Raw genomic sequence first — 19,450 nt, forward strand, 5'->3', positions numbered from 1 at the left:
TAATCTCTAAAAACTGTTTGTGGACAGATTTCAGGAGAGTCAGAGTCCTCCTCCAACAAGGCTTCTTTTGCGTTTTTTCGACAATTTCTAATTAATTTCTAAAAATCAAAGTGTGAAACAAGAACTCGTGCAATTTTTGCAACCATTAATAGGTTAGTCCCAAAAAATAATATAATGTTGTAGTAAAATGATTGTAAAACATCCTAGAATAAATAATATAACAACATGGGAAAACAAAAAATATAGATACGTTGGAGACGTATCAGCATACCAAAGCTTAATTCATGCTCGTCCTCGAGTAGGTAAATGATAAAAACAGAATTTTTGATGTGGAATGCTGTGTAACATGTTCATCAAATTCTTTTATTATTTGTATAGCATGGACATTTGGACTTCTAAGTGATTCAAAACAATAGTCTAGTTTTAACATAATGACTTCAATACTCAAGCATATGAAAAAGCAACCATGTATTTCAAAATGTCAACACTATAGGAAGTTATCAATAGCCCATCATGCTCAATCATTGATTCATTCATGAAACACACTCAAACATTAGCTACGCCCAATGCTCAAGTACGATCATAGTGTTCCCTAGTTGATGCTTATAAGAGAAGATGGAGACTCAAAGCAAAAAATAAAAATTGCATAAAGTAAATAGATGGACCCTTCATAGAGGGAAGTAGGGATTTGTAGAGGTGCCAAAGCTCAAGGTTTAAATAGAGAGAGAAAAAATATTTTGAGTAGCATGCTTTTCCTATCAGCGAAAACGACAAAGTAGGCCACATACTTTCCATGCTAGATTCATTATAGGCGGTTCCCAAACAGAATGGTAAAGTTTTTACTCCCCCTCCATCAATCAATCACACTCCACGGTGAGCCGAATCCATGGGTACTGTCCATACCAAGAACATTCCAAGGGGAGTTTTGTTTCATTATATTTGATTTGATTTTTGAGCATGGAACTGGGCATCCCGAATACCAGCCACTTTCTCGTGAATGATAGTGAATCAACACAAATCGTGATAATAATCCACCTAGCATGAAAAAATATTGGATACTCCCCACCGTTTCATGAGCGGTATGGGCACACAAAAGAGAAAAAATATTTTGAAAATTTGGAGATGGCACATAGAAATTTGCTTGGAATGGCATGGAAATACCGCATTAGGTAGGTATGGTGGACTCATGAGGCAAAACTTGGTTTAAGGATTTTGGATGCACAAGTAGTATTTCTACTTAGTACAAATGAAGGCTAGCAAATAGATTGGGAAGCAATGAAACCAAGAAACAAAAATTCACATACGCGAGCATTGAGTCATAACTAACACCGAATAATGCACCACAGTAGGATGTAACTTCGTTGCATAACTATTGACTTTCGTGCATGCATAGGGAATCAGAAACCTTAACACCAATATTCCTACTTATATCATAATTACTCACTAACATGACTCACATATTACTATCATTATTTTTTGTCGGGACCCTGATCCTAAGCCATAGGAATCCAGCCTGTAACACATCACATCTCTTTGCGGTCTCACGCACGGTTATCCCCACGGCGGCGGCATTACCTTAGCCGGGAACGTTTGCGCCTTTTGACTCGCGTATGCAATTGTGTCGCTAGCAATCCAATGTCAAAGAACTCGGATCGACATGTCTAGTCATAAACTAAAGTGGCAGTTCCGTACAGGGACAGGCATACATGACCCAGGAAATTAGGTGTTGGTCATCAACGAATGTAGACGAGTCGTAGCAAGCTACAAGGGCTCCAGTACATACGCGTGACATTTGCCAAAGGGACAGACATAGCAGCTAAGAAGGACACATGTCGGTCAACCAATGTGTCCGGAGCAATAGCGAACTACCATGGCTTGATGGAATCACAAAGGGGCATTTCCCCGTAAGGAGTGGTACTAGGGCATACGACTAGGTATTCGAACCCCATACATATAAAGTACAACACACGTACGCATGGAATACCGATATGTATAGATACATCGATGGCATCACAACATAACCATAGACATACAAACTTTATTTAGAAGGCTCGAAAGAGCCTCACACATAATATTACACAGATAGGGGCCTCACGACCCATCATCATAATTCATACACACAAGACTTACAAGCCAGCGGAAGAGTAAAACTGTCTGAGTACAGACAGATGGAAAGATAAAGGCACATGGCCTGACTATCTACAGACCCATCCTAGGGCCAGATCGTAGCTGGGATACCAGCTACTCGTCGTCGTCGATGTCTAGGAAGAACCCTCCATTAGGGTCATTATCAACCTCTACAACAATTTAGTAAGAAAACGTGAGTACAAAAGTACTCAGCAAGAATTTAGGGTAATCTATCTACTCATGTCATGTATCATCAAGGAGTTGTGGAGTTTCATGCAGAAGGTCAGCATTTGACTCTTGGCTAGACAACTTGCATTTTTAAATAGTTTCGACAAATTTGATTTCTCGCACACGAGTCCACTAACACCACAACAATACTCCATCGAGGAATCATTCCGTCTCCCTACGGAAATGCCATCCACGACAATCACACTTATCTTGACAATTTTATGAGTAGCCATTATAGTTATCTATGAACAACATATGTTTCCAAGTAGTCCATATCCGCGGACGCGGCTATTCGAATAGACCATAACCCTGCAGGGGTGTACTTCTTCACACACGCTCTCGCCACTTATCGCCATGTGCACGTCATGCACCTCGGCAACCTTCAAGCGGAAGCCCAGCGAGGGAGTCGGCCACGACCGTTAACCACGTTAATACTTAGTCCAGGTCTATCGCCTATCAGAGGTTAACCCGCACGGAAATCCGGCCGAGGTTTCCGCCACGGCCCCAAACGATGTGCACAGGGTTCCCAAGCCCACCATCCGGGTGCCACTTGGTACACCGTGCCACTACCTACCGCATCATAGCCCACCTCTAAGGCCAGCGCTACGCACGGCCTCCGACATGACTATAAACACCAGAAACTACTTGCAACTCTTGGACCGAGTACTAAGCGATTAATAAGTCGAGAGGGTCAATTAAGTATCCCAACGTGTGATAGTATCTAGTCTTGGATTACATACACGGAACTCAGTTCCTAAGGACGGTTCCAATGAAACAACCCGCCATGTACTCCTACATAGCCTTTCACCGGTACCTTTAGCAAATCAGGTTCAACACACCACCTTTACTCACTGAACACATTCTCACAATTCTGTTCATCACCCAGATGACAGACCATACACAACTCTAAGAATAGCATGCATAGCAGGATAAGGCACATCATGGCTCAAGCATCTACCAGGTATGCTAGGTTGCAAGGTTCAGCTATTTACTGTGACAAGGGCAGGTCATGCAAAGGAAGTGGGTTCAACTGACGTGGTAAAAGTGTTGAAATCATTTTTACCTAATGCAATAAATAAGAGCAGGAGCGAGAACATGGGATTTATCGGGATGATCAAAATGGTTGCTTGCCTTGTTGCTGAGTAGAGGGGTGATATCCGTCAGTCGGATAATCACACGTATCCGGAGGGGCGGAGCCTACCGGAATAACAACAATCAATCAATATCAAACATATGCAACAAAATGATGCATGAAATGCAATGTAGCAAGGTTTGAGATGACTAGCAGAACCCTTTGGGTGATCTTGATTTGAAATCATAATTCAATTATCATTTGAATTATAAATTTATCAAATTCTTTTAATTGATTTGACCTGATGTTGTTTCATAACTTTGGTTTTCATGCATGAAGATGGTATTTTGAGGTGCTCATTGTTCTTGATCAATGTTTGATCATAACAATTGAAGTGGACTTCAAATAGGTATCAAATTCCAACTCCAACCCATGTATTTAATTTGTCCTATTCACCATTTTACCTATTTGGTGATGTTGACTTATTCAAACATGCATGAAAATGCCGTAATCAGATTCTTTGGATTTTTTGATCATTTTTCATATATAATTTATTTTCATAGGACTTACAGATTATTTTCTATGATTTTTAGAAGTTTTAGGCATTTTCTGGAATTTATTTATAACAGAAAATCCCATTATTGCGTCAGCTCTGCATCAGCAGGTCACCTGACCTAGTCAGGTCAAACCTGACATGTGGGGGCAACTGGTCAGCGTCACAGGGGCTAATCCCGCGCTGACCAGCCCCTAAGTGGGTTTGATCCACTCCTGGGGCCCTTTGTCACTGGCTGTTAGCATTAATTAACACGGGTTTAGGGTGGCCACATCATTCCCCGCTGGCGGCTGACCGGCGGCAACCAAACCTGCGGCGGTTCCTCGCCGGAGTTGGTACAGAACTCGCTGTGGTGCTCGGATTCGAGTGCGGAAAGCACTGGGATGAATCCCAGGCTCGGCCTCATCCTACTAGGGCAGCAAGAGAGTCTGAGGGTGGTCGGAGGGCACTGGCGACGAGCTATGGCGGCTGCCGGAGCTCGGTTTCGATGGCCACGGTGCTAGAGTGCAGGAGAGAGAGAAAAGAGAGGGGAAACACTCGTGAGCTCACGGTGGTGATGATGCGGGGCTCAGACTTCTCGGGGAGGTGGTGTAGCCGGCGATCCAACAACGACTTGCCGACGGCCGGAGGTTGAAGACGACGGCGATTGATACGTTGCACAGCCCCGGGGGTCGATTCCTTTGGCATAGACGATGAGCTCGACGAGGCGGAGGTGATGGAACGCTCGGGGAGGTTTTCCTGTGGCTAGAGAGCTCGGTTGCTTCGAGGTCAAGCTCCTCCAATGGCGGCAGGAAGAGGAGAGGAAGAAACCGAAGGGGCGAGGAGAAATGGAGAGAGGGAGAGGATAAGGGAGTGGGTGGGGGTTTCGTTCCCGCTGTCGCGCTGTCCTGGGAGCGTCGGAGGGTGACACGGCGAAGCAGGAGGTGGAGGAGGCCGTCGCTCGGTCTCTCTTCTGCCAGTAGGCAGAGGTAGAAGACGACCCTGCCCTTGGTGGGCTGGGCCTGGAGATTGGCGTAGAATAGGGTTTTTTTTGTTTTTTGTTTCTGTTTTAATCTGCTCGCATTTGTTGCTATTTGTTTTGGCTTCAAAAGTAAATCAAAATTAGTTTGAAATATCCTGGGGTGTTAGTTGGAATATTTCCAACTACTCATAAAGTTTTTAGCATTTTTGAAAACTTGAATATTTTTGAAACCAAAATAAAGTTAAAATCAGTGACTTCCTGTTTTTAAATAAAATGTCAAAAGTAAAAAAATAGGTTTCACCCCTGATAACTTATTTTCAACATTTATCAGAAAAGGTGAACTTTTCTTAAGGCCATTTTGGGTTCATTGATTTGACATCAATTTTGAAATGCTTTTGAATGAGGGGTTGCTAGGGTTTTGCTTTGGTTTTCTTTACTTTGCTTTGGATTTCTTTTCCTTTCTTGAATGCAATGAAAGAAGACATGAGCACAAGTTGTTAAACCCTAACAGGGAATACCAGGGATGTGACGACTCACCCCCACTCAAAAGAATCTCGTCCCGAGAGTTGGAAGTCGTCGGGAATAGGGCAGGATACTCAAGTCGGAGACGATCCTCTCTTTCCCATGTTGCCTCCTTTTCAGAATTATTTGAACATTGAACTTTAAGAAACTTGAGGTTTCGACGTCGAGTGGTACGCTGAGCTTGATCAAGAATACGTATAGGGTATTCTCGGTATGAAAGGTTATCTTGGAGATCAAGCATTTCATGGTCCACTTCACGGATAGGATCCGAAGCAACACCTGAGTTGCGAGACGTGGAATACATCATGAACCTTGGAAAGATGCGGAGGAAGTTCCAATTGGTAGGCAACTTCTCCTCGTTTGGCAAGAATGCAAAAAGGACCAATGTAGTGAGGAGCCAACTTGCCCTTGATACCGAATCGATGGGTACCCTTCAAAGGTGTAACCCGAAGGTAAGCCTTCTCGTCAACTTCAAAGGTCACAGCCTTATGATGACGATCATATTGGCTCTTTTGACGAGACTCGGCTGTTTTCAACTTTTCATGAATAATGCGAACTTGCTCTTCTGCATCCTGGATCATATCCGGACCAAAGAGTTGCCTCTCTCCGGTTTCTAACCAATTAAGAGGTGTTCGACATCTTCGTCCATAGAGAATTTCAAAAGGAGCTTTGCTCAAGCTTGATTGATAACTATTGTTATAAGCGAACTCAACGAATGGAACCAATTCATGCCGAACGATATAACACAAGCTCGGAGCATATCTTCTAGGATTTGATTCACTCTTTCTACTTGACCACTTGATTGAGGATGGAAAGCAGTGCTAAAAGATAAGTGAGTCTCCATGGCATTCTGAAAACTCTCCCAGAAGCGAGAAGTAAAGATACTTCCACGGTCTGAGTTAATCTCAAGAGGAACACCATGAAGAGACACTATTCGAGAGACATATAACTCTGCTAGCTGGCTAGCTGCTATACTCTCACGAACTGGAATAAAATGAGCTACTTTGGAAAGACGGTCAATGACCACAAAGATAGCGCTATTTCCCTTGTTGGTCTTGGGAAATCCGGTGATGAAATCCATACTAACTTTATCCCATTTCCATTCAGGAATAGCTAAAGGTTGAAGGGTGCCAGCATGCCTCTGATGTTCTGCCTTAACTCGACGACAAACGTCACAGTTAGCAACGAACTCAGCAATTTCTCTCTTCATCCTAGTCCACCAAAACCTCTGGCGTAGGTCCTGATACATCTTAGTACTACCAGGATGAATGGTGAGAGGAGAATCATGAGCCTCCTTAAGGATCAATTGGCACAGACGTTTGCTCTTTGGAACCACTAGACGGTTCTGAAGGAACACAACACCTTGCTCATCGATAGAGAAATCCCTAGCGTTTCCGCTAGCAATATTCTCCTTGATCCGGGATATACCCTTATCATATGCCTGCACGGCTATGATTTGATCCCTAAGAGTAGGCTTCGCCACCAGGGTAGAAAGGAATCCTTGAGGAACAATGTGAAGATTTAACTTCCGAAATTCCTCATAGAGATGTGGTTGACCTTGTTGTAGCATCAGGTTGTTACAATAAGACTTTCGACTTAGTGCATTAGCCATAACATTGGCCTTACCCGGGGTGTAAGTTATCCCTAAGTCGTAATCCGTGATCAACTCAACCCACCGTCTTTTCCTGAGATTCAAATCCGGCTGGGTGAAGATATATTTCAGACTTTGGTGATCAGTGAATATTTCGCAACGATTACCAAGAAGGTAATGTCGCCAGGTTTAAAGTGCATGGACTACTGCTGCAAGATCAAGATCATGTGTGGGATAATTATCCTCATGTGGACGCAACTGTCGAGATGCGTATGCAATCACATGACAATCCTTCATGAGAATGCAACCTAATCCTTGTCGCGAGGCGTCGCAGTAGATAACAAAGTCGTTAGAGAAATCAGGTGGTAGCAACACTGGTGCGGAAGTCACGTGTCTTTTCAGTTCCTAAAAACTATGCTCACACTGTGGTGTCCACTCAAACTTTTTTATCTTTCTTGAGGAGTTCAGTTAGAGGTTTTGCAACCTTGGAGAAATTCTCGACAGAGCAGCGACAATAGCTCGCTAGACCAAGAAAACTCCTAACTTGCTTAACTGATTCAGGTTGAGTCCAATCAAGGAGAGCTTGAACTCTCTTGGGATCGACAGAAATACCCTTACCAGAGATTACGTGACCTAGATAGGCCACTTTTGGTAACCAAAATTCACATTTTGAAAACTTGGCATAAAGGCGATGCTCTCGAAGTTTCATCAATACCAGCCTTAGATGCTCGACATGTTCTTGTTCGTTCTTCGAGTAGATGAGAATATCATCGAGGTATACTACGACGAATTTATCCAAATACTCCATGAAGATTGAATTCATCAAGCGAGATAAGGTGGCTGGGGCATTGGTTAAACCGAAGGACATGACGGTGTACTTGTATTAGCCATAACGAGTAACAAAGGCCGTTTTTGGAATGTCCCCGTTCTTGATCTTGATTTGATGGTATCCCAACCTCAAATCCATTTTGGAGAAGACTGAGGATCCAGCGAGCTGATCATACAGGTCGTTGATCCTGGGGAGCGGATACTTGTTCTTTATGGTGACCAGATTAACTGGTCGATAATCTACAACCATCCGATCCGTTCCGTCTTTCTTCTTGACGAAGAGGACGGGACAAGCCCAAGGAGAAGATCTAGGACGAATGAAACCTTTATTCAAGGCCTCATCTAGTTGCTTCTTAAGTCCGGCTAGCTCCAGGGGTGCCATCTTATAAGGTCTTCTGGCTATTGGAACGTTTCCTGGAACAAGATCTATCACAAACTCTACATCTCTGTCAGGTGGAATTCCTGGCAGTTCCTCTCGAAAAACATCCGGGAAGTCACGGACTACCGGAATGTCTTCAAGTTCCGGAAGAGGGTTGGCATTGAGGGAATAGAGTTGGCATTTGGCAACTTGAGTAGAGACATTGACTATCTCACCCGAGGGATGGGTAAGCTCATTATTTCTAGAATGAGTATCAATCTTGGCATAATGAGCTGACATCCAGTCCATGCCCAAGATGATATTGATATCTGAAGATTTCAGGGCTATCAAAGATGCTAGAAAAACTATCCTGTCTACTAGAATTTCATTGTCATAGGTTATCCTGGAGGTTTGCCACTTACTACCAGGGGTTTGGACAACCAATGGGATTGGCATATCACAGAAAGACATGTTATGCAACTGTGAATAACTTTCTGAAATGAAGGAATGAGATGACCCAGTGTCAAAAAGAACACACGCTGGGTGATGATTAACAAGGAGCGTAGCCAAAATGACGTCGGGATCCTGTGCAGCTTCTTCTGCTGAAACATAGTTCACACGGCCTCGTGCAGGAGTTGGCTTCACATAGTAAGCTTTGCCCGACTTGCCTTTCCTGACAGACTTTCCGGGTTGCTTGGCACCCATATTTTCAGGACACTCTTGGGAATAGTGCCATGGTTCTCCACACTTGTAACAGATCACCTGATTGGCACGTGGTGCAGCATTGCTAGCTGGACCACCATAGGTTTTTGCTGGAGGGTTGGTCTGATTCGTCTGAGGCGCCACATAGGATGGCCTCGAGGTATATCTTGGCGACACAGAACTATTTGGAACCCACAGCCTGCGTTTTGGGAACACGGAACCAGATGACGAGCCAGATTCACGGGAGTGCTTCTTTGTGGCTTCATAGTCGGTATGACCAGTCTCGGCACTGATTGCCTTATTGACAAGAGCTTGAAAGCTTGTACATTCGTGGAGGCGCAAATCACGACGAAGTTCAGGGCTCAGACCCTTACGGAATCTTGCTTGCTTCTTGGCGTCAGTTGACACCTCCTCAGTTGCATAGCAGGCGAGGTTACCGAACTCGCGGCCACAGGCATCCACGATCAGTTTTCCCTGGGTGAATGCACATAATTCCTCTCTCTTTCTGTCCATCAGGCCCTCTGGAATGTGGTGCAGACGGAAGGCTGCACTAAAGTCTGCCCATGTGGTTGTTGGTTCAGCAGGACGCATAGCTTCAAAGTTCTCCCACCACAGATTGGCGGGTCCTTCCAGAAAGTACGCTGCAAAGGTCACCTTGTCGGCCTCAGAAACATTTGAAAAGCGAATCTTGCGCGATATATTGCACAACCAGTCATCAGCGTTGAGGGGATCGACGGAGTGATGGAACTTCGGAGGATTCAGCTTCACAAAGTCATTGAGGGACACTGCATCATTCCTAGGCTGACGAGCTGTATTTTTCTCAATACGCTCTAACAGACGGTTGGTCTCCCTTTTGTTTCTCTCTGCCTCAAGCATAACTTCCGCCAGAGAGGGCAGGTGAGGCAGTTCCTCCTGCGATGCTTGACTACCCTCTCCTTGCTCATGAGCAGGGGCACGGTTCAACCTGGTGAACACCATCGTGACAAACAAACCCACAACTTAGACCAATATCAACATCAACACTAACTATGGATTAAGAATGCACTGAACACATGGAATGCGGAAATGAACATCCGAACAACATGGTAACAAGCAATTGCTATATATACACCATGGTTCATACACACCATTACATAGTGCAGTACAACCTTAATCGAAGAGAAAACTACTGAAAACATGAAACTACTCATCAGAGGCTTCCAAGTTTCCTATACATTATTTATCTATGCCTCCGGAATTCATCTCACGACACAAGCATACTCCACAAGACACACATGACTGTGGAAGTACAACTACTACCATACTATCCTTCTACTCACGGGTTCAGGCATCCGCATAGAACATCTCGTAAAGATTGCCTCCATGGCCTGGGAGCTCAACCTGCGGATCAGGAAATACTCCATCCTGAGACCCCTGGGATCCGTGAGGACACAGGTGTGGCCTTGGTCCCCTGACTGGTGGTAGCAGAGGTCCTCGAAGAGGGGTGACTCCTCCTATAGCGGGCCAGTCAACATGAGCTGGAAGATGGGTCCTAACAGGGTTCAGCATCTCCATATCTCCATACCCTGTCTGGACTACACGTGCCAGCTGCGTCAAAGCCGTCAACAGACGGGCACGTGTAGCATAGAGCTCCATACGAAGGGCACGAGCATCCCTGTCTCTATTCTCTAGCATCTCAGCAGTGGACTGCAGCAGCGGATCCTCCATAGAGGAATCAAAGTAGACCCCACTGAGGTATCCTACTTCTCCTGGCTGAGAGGCAGGAACATAGCAGAACTCTGAATTATGCAACAGTGCATGTCTGGCCCTCATGATGGTCAGCATTGAATAGGCAGCATCTTGTACTGCCATGTCAATAGTGACCCCCAATCCGTAAGACCAATGGATCGGCTCCTCAGCTCCAGGGTAATCTGGGAATACCCTAACAGTGCAGAGGTACTGACTCTGATTAAAATCCCGGTACTGCTCCTCCACTGTGTACTCTGGGTACCAGCGGTAACTGGATACTGACATTATCCTGATTAGCATGGCCGTATGACCTGGCACATCAATGCACCTAGTCAGACGGACCACCTGACAAGAAGGACGACCATGCATCTGAAAATAGAGAGTAATGCAAAAAGCATTAGAGCTCTGAAGACAAAATTGGGCAGCATAACGAGTGAAAATGCTCAAAAGCACTTTTGAGACAACCCATAAAGATAGGATAGCGTAACCACTCAACTACCAAGTTTAATTCCACGGTCATCAAAACTTACTTTCTTTTCCTTGGAATAAAAGAAACCCGAAGTAACTCTCGACTCGTTGTCCTATAATCTACCGATCAGAAACACGAGCCTAAGAGAAAGATAAGTAACCTAGTCCTTAATCCCCTCAGAAAAGACGAGGATGACCAGAATAGAATAAGTTGATAATAGAAGCAAGAATCTTACGTTCCCTTCCACAAACAATTCCCTTATGTATAGCTAAATCAATGCTAGACTCAACTTCGACCAGTTTGGCTTAGTAATCCTACAATCAGTCAGGCTCTGATACCAACGCTGTCAGGACCCCGATCCTAAGCCATAGGAATCCAGCTTGTAACACATCGCATCTCTTTGCGGTCTCACGCACGGTTATCCCCAAGGCTACAGCCTTACCTTAGCCGGGACCGTTTGTGTCTTTTGACTCGCGTATGCAATTGTGTCGCTAGCAATCCAATGTCAAAGAACCCGGATCGACATGTCTAGTCATAAACTAAAGTGGCAGTTCCGTACAGGGACATGCATACATGACCCAACAAATCAGGTGTCGGTCATCAACGAATGTAGATGAGTCGTAGCAAGATACAAGGACTCCAGCACATACGCGTGACATTTCCCAAAGGGACAAACACAACAGCTAAGAAGGACACATGCCGGTCAACCAATGTGTCCGGAGCAGTAGCGAACTACCATGGCTCGAAGGAATCACAAAGGGGCATTTCCCCATAAGGAGTGCTACTAAGGCATACGACTAGGTATTCGAACCCCATACATATCAAGTACAACACACGTACGCATGGCATACCGATATGTATAGATACATTGATGGCATCACAACATAACCATAGACATACAAACTTTATTTAGAAGGCTCGGAAGAGCCTCACACATAATATTACACAGATAGGGGCCTCACGACCCATCATCATAATTCATACACACAAGACTTACAAGCCAGCGGAAGAGTAAAACTGTCTGAGTACAGAGAGATGGAAAGATTAAAGCACATGGCCTGACTATCTACAGACCCATCCTAGGGCAAGATCGTAGCTGGGATATCGGCTACTCGTCCTCGTCGATGTCTAGGAAGAACCCTCCATTAGGGTCATTATCAACCACTGCAACAATTTATTAGGCAAACGTGAGTACAAAAGTACTCAGCAAGACTTTAGGGTAATCTATCTACTCATGCAATGTATCATCAGGGAGTTGTGGAGTTTCATGCAGAAGGACAACATTTGACTCTTGGCTAGATAACTTGCATTTTTAAATAGTTTTGACAACTTTGATTTCTCGCACACGAGTCCACTAACACCAAAACAATACTCCATCGAGGAATCATTCCGTCTCCCTACGGAAATGCCATCCACGACAATCACACTTATCTTGACAATTTTATGAGTAGCCATTATAGTTATCTATGAACAACATATGTTTCCAAGTAGTCCATATCCGCGGACGCGGCTAATCGAATATATCATAACTCTGCAGGGGTGTACTGCTTCACACACGCTCTCGCCACTTATCGCCATGTGTAGGTCATGCACCTGGGCAACCTTCAAGCGGAAGCCCAGCGAGGTAGTCGGCCACGACCGTTAACCACGCTAATACTTAGTCCAGGTCTATCGCCTATCTGAGGGTAACCCGCACGGAAATCCGATCGAGGTTTCCGCCACGGGCCCAAACGATGTGCGCAGGGTTCCCAAGCCCACCATTAGGGTGCCACTTGGTACACCGTGGCACTGCCTACCGCATCATAGCCCACCTCTAAGGTCAGCACTACGCACGGCCTCCAACATGACTATAAACACCAGAAACTACTTGCAACTCCTGGACCGAGTACTAAGCGATTAATAAGTCGAGAGGGTCAATTAAGTATCCCAACGTGTGGTAGTATCTAGTCTTGGATTACATACACGGAACTCAGTTCCTAAGGACGGTTCTAATGAAACAACCCGCCATGTACTCCTACATAGCCTTTCACCGGTATCTTTAGCAAATCAGGTTCAACACACCACCTTTACTCACTGAACACATTCTCACAATTCTGTTCATCACCCAGATGACAGACCATACACAACTCTAAGCATAGCATGCATAGCAGGATAAGGCACATCATGGCTCAAGCATCTACCAGGTATGCTAAGTTGCAAGGTTCAGCTATTTACTGTGACAAGGGCAGGTCATGCAAAGGAAGTGGGTTCAACTAACATGGTAGAAGTATTGAAAGCATTTTTACCTAATTCAATAAATAAGAGCAGGAGCGAGAACATGGGATTTATCGGAATGATCAAAATGGTTGCTAGCCTTGTTGCTCAGCAGAGGGGTGATATCCGTCAGTCGGATTATCAGACGTATCCGGAGGGGCGGAGCCTACCGTAATAAGAACAATCAATCAATATCAAACATATGCAACAAAATGATGCATGAAATGCAATGTAGCAAGGTTTGAGATGACTAGTAGAACCCTTTGGGTGATCTTGATTTTAAATCATAATTCAATTATCATTTGAATTATAAATTTATCAAATTCTTTTAATTGATTTGACCTGATGTTGTTTCATAACTTTGGTTTTCATGCATGAAGATGGTATTGTGAGGTGTTGATTGTTCTTGATCAATGTTTGGTCATAACAATTGAAGTGGACTTCAAATAGGTATCAAATTCCAACTCCAACCCATGTATTTAATTTGTCCTATTCACCATTTTACCTATTTGGTGATGTTGACTTATTCAAACATGCATGAAAAATGCCATAATCAGATTCTTTGGATTTTTAATATCATTTTTCATATATAATTTATTTTCATTGGAGTTACAGATTATTTTCTATGATTTTTAGAAGTTTTAGGCATTTTTTCGAATTTCTTTATAACAGAAAATCCCATTATTGCGTCAGCTCTACGTCAGCACATCAGCTGACCTGGTCAGGTCAAACCTGACATGTGGGGGCCACTGGTCAGCATCACAGGGGCTAATCCCACACTGACCAGCCCCTAAGTGGGTTTGACCCACTCGTGGGCCCTTTGTTAGTGGCTGTTAGCGTTAATTAACACGAGATTAGGGTGGCCACGTCATTCCCCGCCGGAGGCTGACCGGCGGCAACCAAACCCGGGACGGTTCCTCGCTGGAGTTGGTCCAAAACTCGGTGTGGTGCTCGGATTCGAGTGCCGCAAGCACTGGGATGAATCCCAGGCTCGGCCTCATCCAACTAGGGCAACAAGAGAGGCTGAGGGTGGCTGGAGGGCACCGACGACAAGCTGTGGCGGCTGCCGGAGCTCGGTTTCGATGGCCACGGTGCTAGAGTGCAGGAGAGAGAGAGAGAGAAGAGAGGGGAAACACTCGTGAGGTCACGGTGGTCATGATGCAGGGTTCAGACTGCTCGGGGAGGTGGCGTAGCCGGCGATCCAACGACGACTTCCCGGCGGCCGGAGGTTGAAGACGACGGCGATTGATGCGTTGCAGAGCCCCCGGGGTCGATTCCTTTGGCGTAGACGACGAGCTCGACGAGGCCGAGGTGATGGAACGCTCGGGGAGGTTTTCCTGTGGCTGGAGAGCTCGGTTGCCTCGAGCTCAAGCTCCTCCAATGGCGGCAGGAAGAGGAGAGGAAGAAACCGAAGGGGGGGAGGAGAAATGGAGAGAGGGAGAAGATAAGGGAGTACGTGGGGGTTTTGTTCCCGCTGTCGCGCTGTCCTGGGGGCGTCGGAGGGTGACACGGCGAAGCAGGAGGTGGAGGAGGCTGCCGCTCGGTCTCTCCTCTGCCAGTAGGTAGAGGTAGAAGACGACCGTGCCCTTGGTGGGCTGGGCCTGGAGATTGGCGTAGAATAGGTTTTTTTTTTTCTGTTTTTTGTTTCTGTTTTAATCTGCTGGCATTTGTTGCTATTTGTTTTGGCTCCAAAAGTAAATCAATATTAGTTTGAAATATCATGGGGTGTTAGTTGGAATATTTCCAACTACTCATAAAGTTTTCAGCATTTTTGAAAACTTGAATATTTTTGAAACCAAAATAAATTAAAATCAGTGACTTCCTGTTTTTAAATAAAATGCCAAAAGTAAAAAAAAAATAGGTTTCACCCCTGATAACTTATTTTCAACATTTATCAGAAAAGGTGAACTTTTCTTAAGGCCATTTTGGGTTCATTGATTTGACATCAATTTTGAAATGCTTTTGCATGAGGGGTTGCTAGGGTTTTGCTTTGGTTTTCTTTACTTTGCTTTGGATTTCTTTTCCTTTCTTGAATGCGATGAAAGAAGACATGAGCACTAGTTGTTAAACCCTAACAGGGAATACCAGGAATGTGACATGTTTCAAAACTATTACAAAGAATCAATTTTAATTTGTCCCATGATCTTCATGAAAGTTTTATTATATCCCTCTTGGATATCTATTATTTTGGGACTAGTTTCATATATTTCTATTGCCCTTTTGACATGCTCAAACTAATTTAAAGTAAGCACAAGAGCATAAAGATTTCATCCCTCAAAAAGGTATAAGTGAAGCATTAGAGGAAATGACAAGCTACTCACAGAAGATATAAGTGAAGATCAATGAGTAGTCAAACAATTAAGGAGCTATGTGAGGACTCTCTCTAGCTCAAAAAAATTATTTTCAGATATGATAATTTATTTAACGAGCAAACAAAAGAAAAATAGCACTCCAATAATAGGATGCATCATGTGAACGAATAAAAATTTAGACTCAACATAGGCTAACCGATAGTTAACGAAGGGAGGTGGGATGCGTAGCATCCCCAAGCTTAGATGCTTGAGAGATCTTGAAATATTTACTTGGGGTGCCTTGGGCATACCCAAGCTTGAGCTTTTGTATCTTTTTCAATCCTCTCGTATCTCGGTTTCACCTATTCTCAAAAACTTCATCCACATAAAACTTGAAAATAATTCGTAAGATATGTTACTACACACAATAATAAATCAACTCTTCATGTACTGCCAAGACAAGTTGTATAATAATTTTCAAACATAATCTACTCTTTACTATTGTTTCCACAATTTATATATATCAATATAGGCTATGGAAACTATAGGATAAGTAGATAACAAAACTATGATAGGAATCTGTCCAAACAAAACAGTCTGTAGCAGTTCGTGAAAACAGTGTGCTTATGTAACTCAAACAATTATTAAAATTTAGGACATACTATAAAATTTATATGAAAACACTATTTAAAAATGTCAGAAACTTTTTACGTTCCAGTAAAGTATGAAAATTCGAACACTACAGCACAAGTTTCTATTTTTACACAACACTAATCAAAGCATGCAATGCAAGCATCCTAATGCAGTTCTTGGAACTTTTTATTGAAAAAAGATTGTAAATAATACCTAATATAGAAAAACAAATACAAATGACGCTCCAAGAAAAACTCATATTATGTGACGAATAAAAATATTACTCCAAGTAAGATATATCGATAATGTTGAAGACGAAAGAGGGGATGCCTTCCGGGGCATTCACAAGCTTATGCGCTTGAGTATTCCTTTGATATTACCTTGGGGGTGCCTTGGGCCTCCCCAAGCTTAGGTTCTTGTCACTCCTTATTCTCCTCATATCGGTGTATCACCCAAAACTTGAAAACTTCAATCACACAAAACTTAACGAAACTTCATGAGATGGGTTACTATAATAAATAATGATCATTCACTTAGGTACTGTCAAGACAAGACTCATAATTGTTCCCACATGACACTTAATGTATTATACTATTCCCATAATTTATATTACTGAATATAAGCTATGGGAACACTAAAATAAGCACACTATGCATGCAAAAACAGAATCTATCAAAAACAGAACACTCTGTGAAGATATGTAGTGTAACCATACTTCCCCGTCTCTGAAAATTCTGCAAAATTAGGAAAATCCAGGAGATTTTTATATGAATCTTGTGTAAAAATTTCGGATAAAAATCACGTTACATTGAATTTGCAAAATTCCTCGGTTGAGAGCAAATGTTTTCGTTTTTGCATAGAATCAAGTCAACTATCATCCACACTATCCCAAAGGCTTTACTTGGCACTTTATCTTTCCTTAATAATAAAGCACCTAATGCTTCTGCCATACGTCATAGAAAATACCCCTAGAGTTTGGCACAAATTAGCCACCAATACCATCCATAAGTGGCAAAAACGATTTATTTTTTTTCTTTATAGAAAGCCGACTGCCCTTGTTCAATAAGAAGCTATGCTCAATTTCTTCACATGTAGATGCTCATCCCAGTGGTTACAAGGTTCCTCTTCCACGCGCGGGACGCATGTTCGACTCCTATTACTTCCTCTTTCTTCTACCTTTTCGCTTCCATTATTGATAGCTGCCCAATTGGCCCGACACAACATGGGCTTTCCTCTTTCTTTTTGTGGTTTCTTAGACTCGGGTTATCTTTCTTTTTGTTTTATTTTGAAAAAACTCTAAATATTTCTATTAAAAATAATATATATGTAAAATTTTAAAAAATGTTAATCATGCGTTAAAGAAATGTTAAACTTGTCTCGAAAAAATGTTTTCATTATTATACAAGCAAATGGGTAGTGTGTATGGAAAATAAAATTAGGAAAATAATAATGCGAGTTCAGTTTTTTGCTAAAAAAGATAAGAATGCATTTGAAAAATGTTAAATGTCTCATAAAAATGTTTTAGCTGTATAGAAAGAATATACAATGTGTATAGAACAAAGTAGACGTAAAAAATTATAAATTTTTAAGAATCATGTATTTGGACAATGTTAAATGTGTGTATTAAAAATGTTCATGATGTATACAAGAAATGTTGAATGTGTATTGGAAAACTAGACAAAAAAAACTATATGTTTAAAAAAATGTTGACCATGAAACTGGAATATGTTAAATGTGTACATCTCATTGTTTGTTAAGTATACAAAAATGTACAATGTTAATGGAGAATGTAGACATAAAAAATATGTTACCAAAGGTTAATTGTGTATATTCATAATGTTAATCATGTATTTTCCAATTGTCAAATGTGTATATAAAACAACTTATATGTATATGAGAAAAGTAGACATAACAAAAATAAGTAGACATAAAAAATATATAAATTAAAAAATGTTGTATATGACAAAAGTAGACACGAAATATATAAAAATATAAGTAGACATAAAATATATTAAAAAACGGATGTATACAAGACATGTGTGATGTATTTGAGAGAAGTAGACATACAAATATAAGTTATCAAAAATGTTAATTATATATTTGGAAAATCTTAATACTGTATATAAAAATTATTCTTGGTGTATAAAAAAAACAAAGAAAGCAAAAAATAACATAAACCCTGAAAATATACCAAAGAAAGAAAGAAAAAATAAAGAAAAAACGAGAAAGATAAAAATATGCTATCATTAATAACTAAAATGTACTTTGTTATTTTCATCACACTGCAAGTATTTGTTGGCATCTCCGAGGAGGAATGGTAGATATTTTTTTTATCTAATGAATTAAAAACATCTTGAGTACAAAACTTTGTGATGTATACAAAAAATGTACGATGTTATTTTCATCGTACTGCAAGTATTTGTTGGGCGTCACGAGGAGGAATGCTAAAAAATGAGTAATGAGATATCTCCAATTAGGTAGATATTTTTGTTGTTCAATAAATTAAAAATATATTGAGTATACTTCAAAAATTATTCTATTTTCATTATTTATGCGCAACACCACTTAACATGTTATTTGTCATGTCACATCGTTAAAGATTTCAAAGGATTTACTGGTGTCTTGATAGTGTGTATGAGTGGTGTATTTTTCTCCCCGTCGCAACGCACTGGCATTTTTGCTAGTTGAAATAAAAGGCATAAAACATGATTACTATAGTATATTAATCATGTGATAACCAAAAAATAGAAAGTAAAAGTGTTGGATTGTCTCCCAACAAGCGCCTTTTTTAAAGCCTTTTAGCTAGGCATGCTGATTTCAATGATGCTCACATAGGAATAATAATTTAAACATGCAAAAGAGCATCATGAATGTCATGACAAGCACATTTAAGTCTAACCCACTTCCTATGCATAGGGATTTTGTGAACAAACAATTTATGGGAGCAAGAATCAACTAGCATAGGAAGGAAAAACAAGCATAACTTTAAAACTTTGAACACGTAGGGAGGAAACTTGATCTTATTGCAATTCCTACAAGCATATGTTCCTCCCTCGTCATAATTTTGCAGTAGAATCATTACGGAATTAAATCATATAACTATCACATACAACATTATTTTCATGACCCACAAG

This window comes from Hordeum vulgare, chromosome 3H, assembly GCF_904849725.1.
Source record: "Hordeum vulgare subsp. vulgare chromosome 3H, MorexV3_pseudomolecules_assembly, whole genome shotgun sequence".
Taxonomy (NCBI): Eukaryota; Viridiplantae; Streptophyta; class Magnoliopsida; order Poales; family Poaceae; genus Hordeum; species Hordeum vulgare.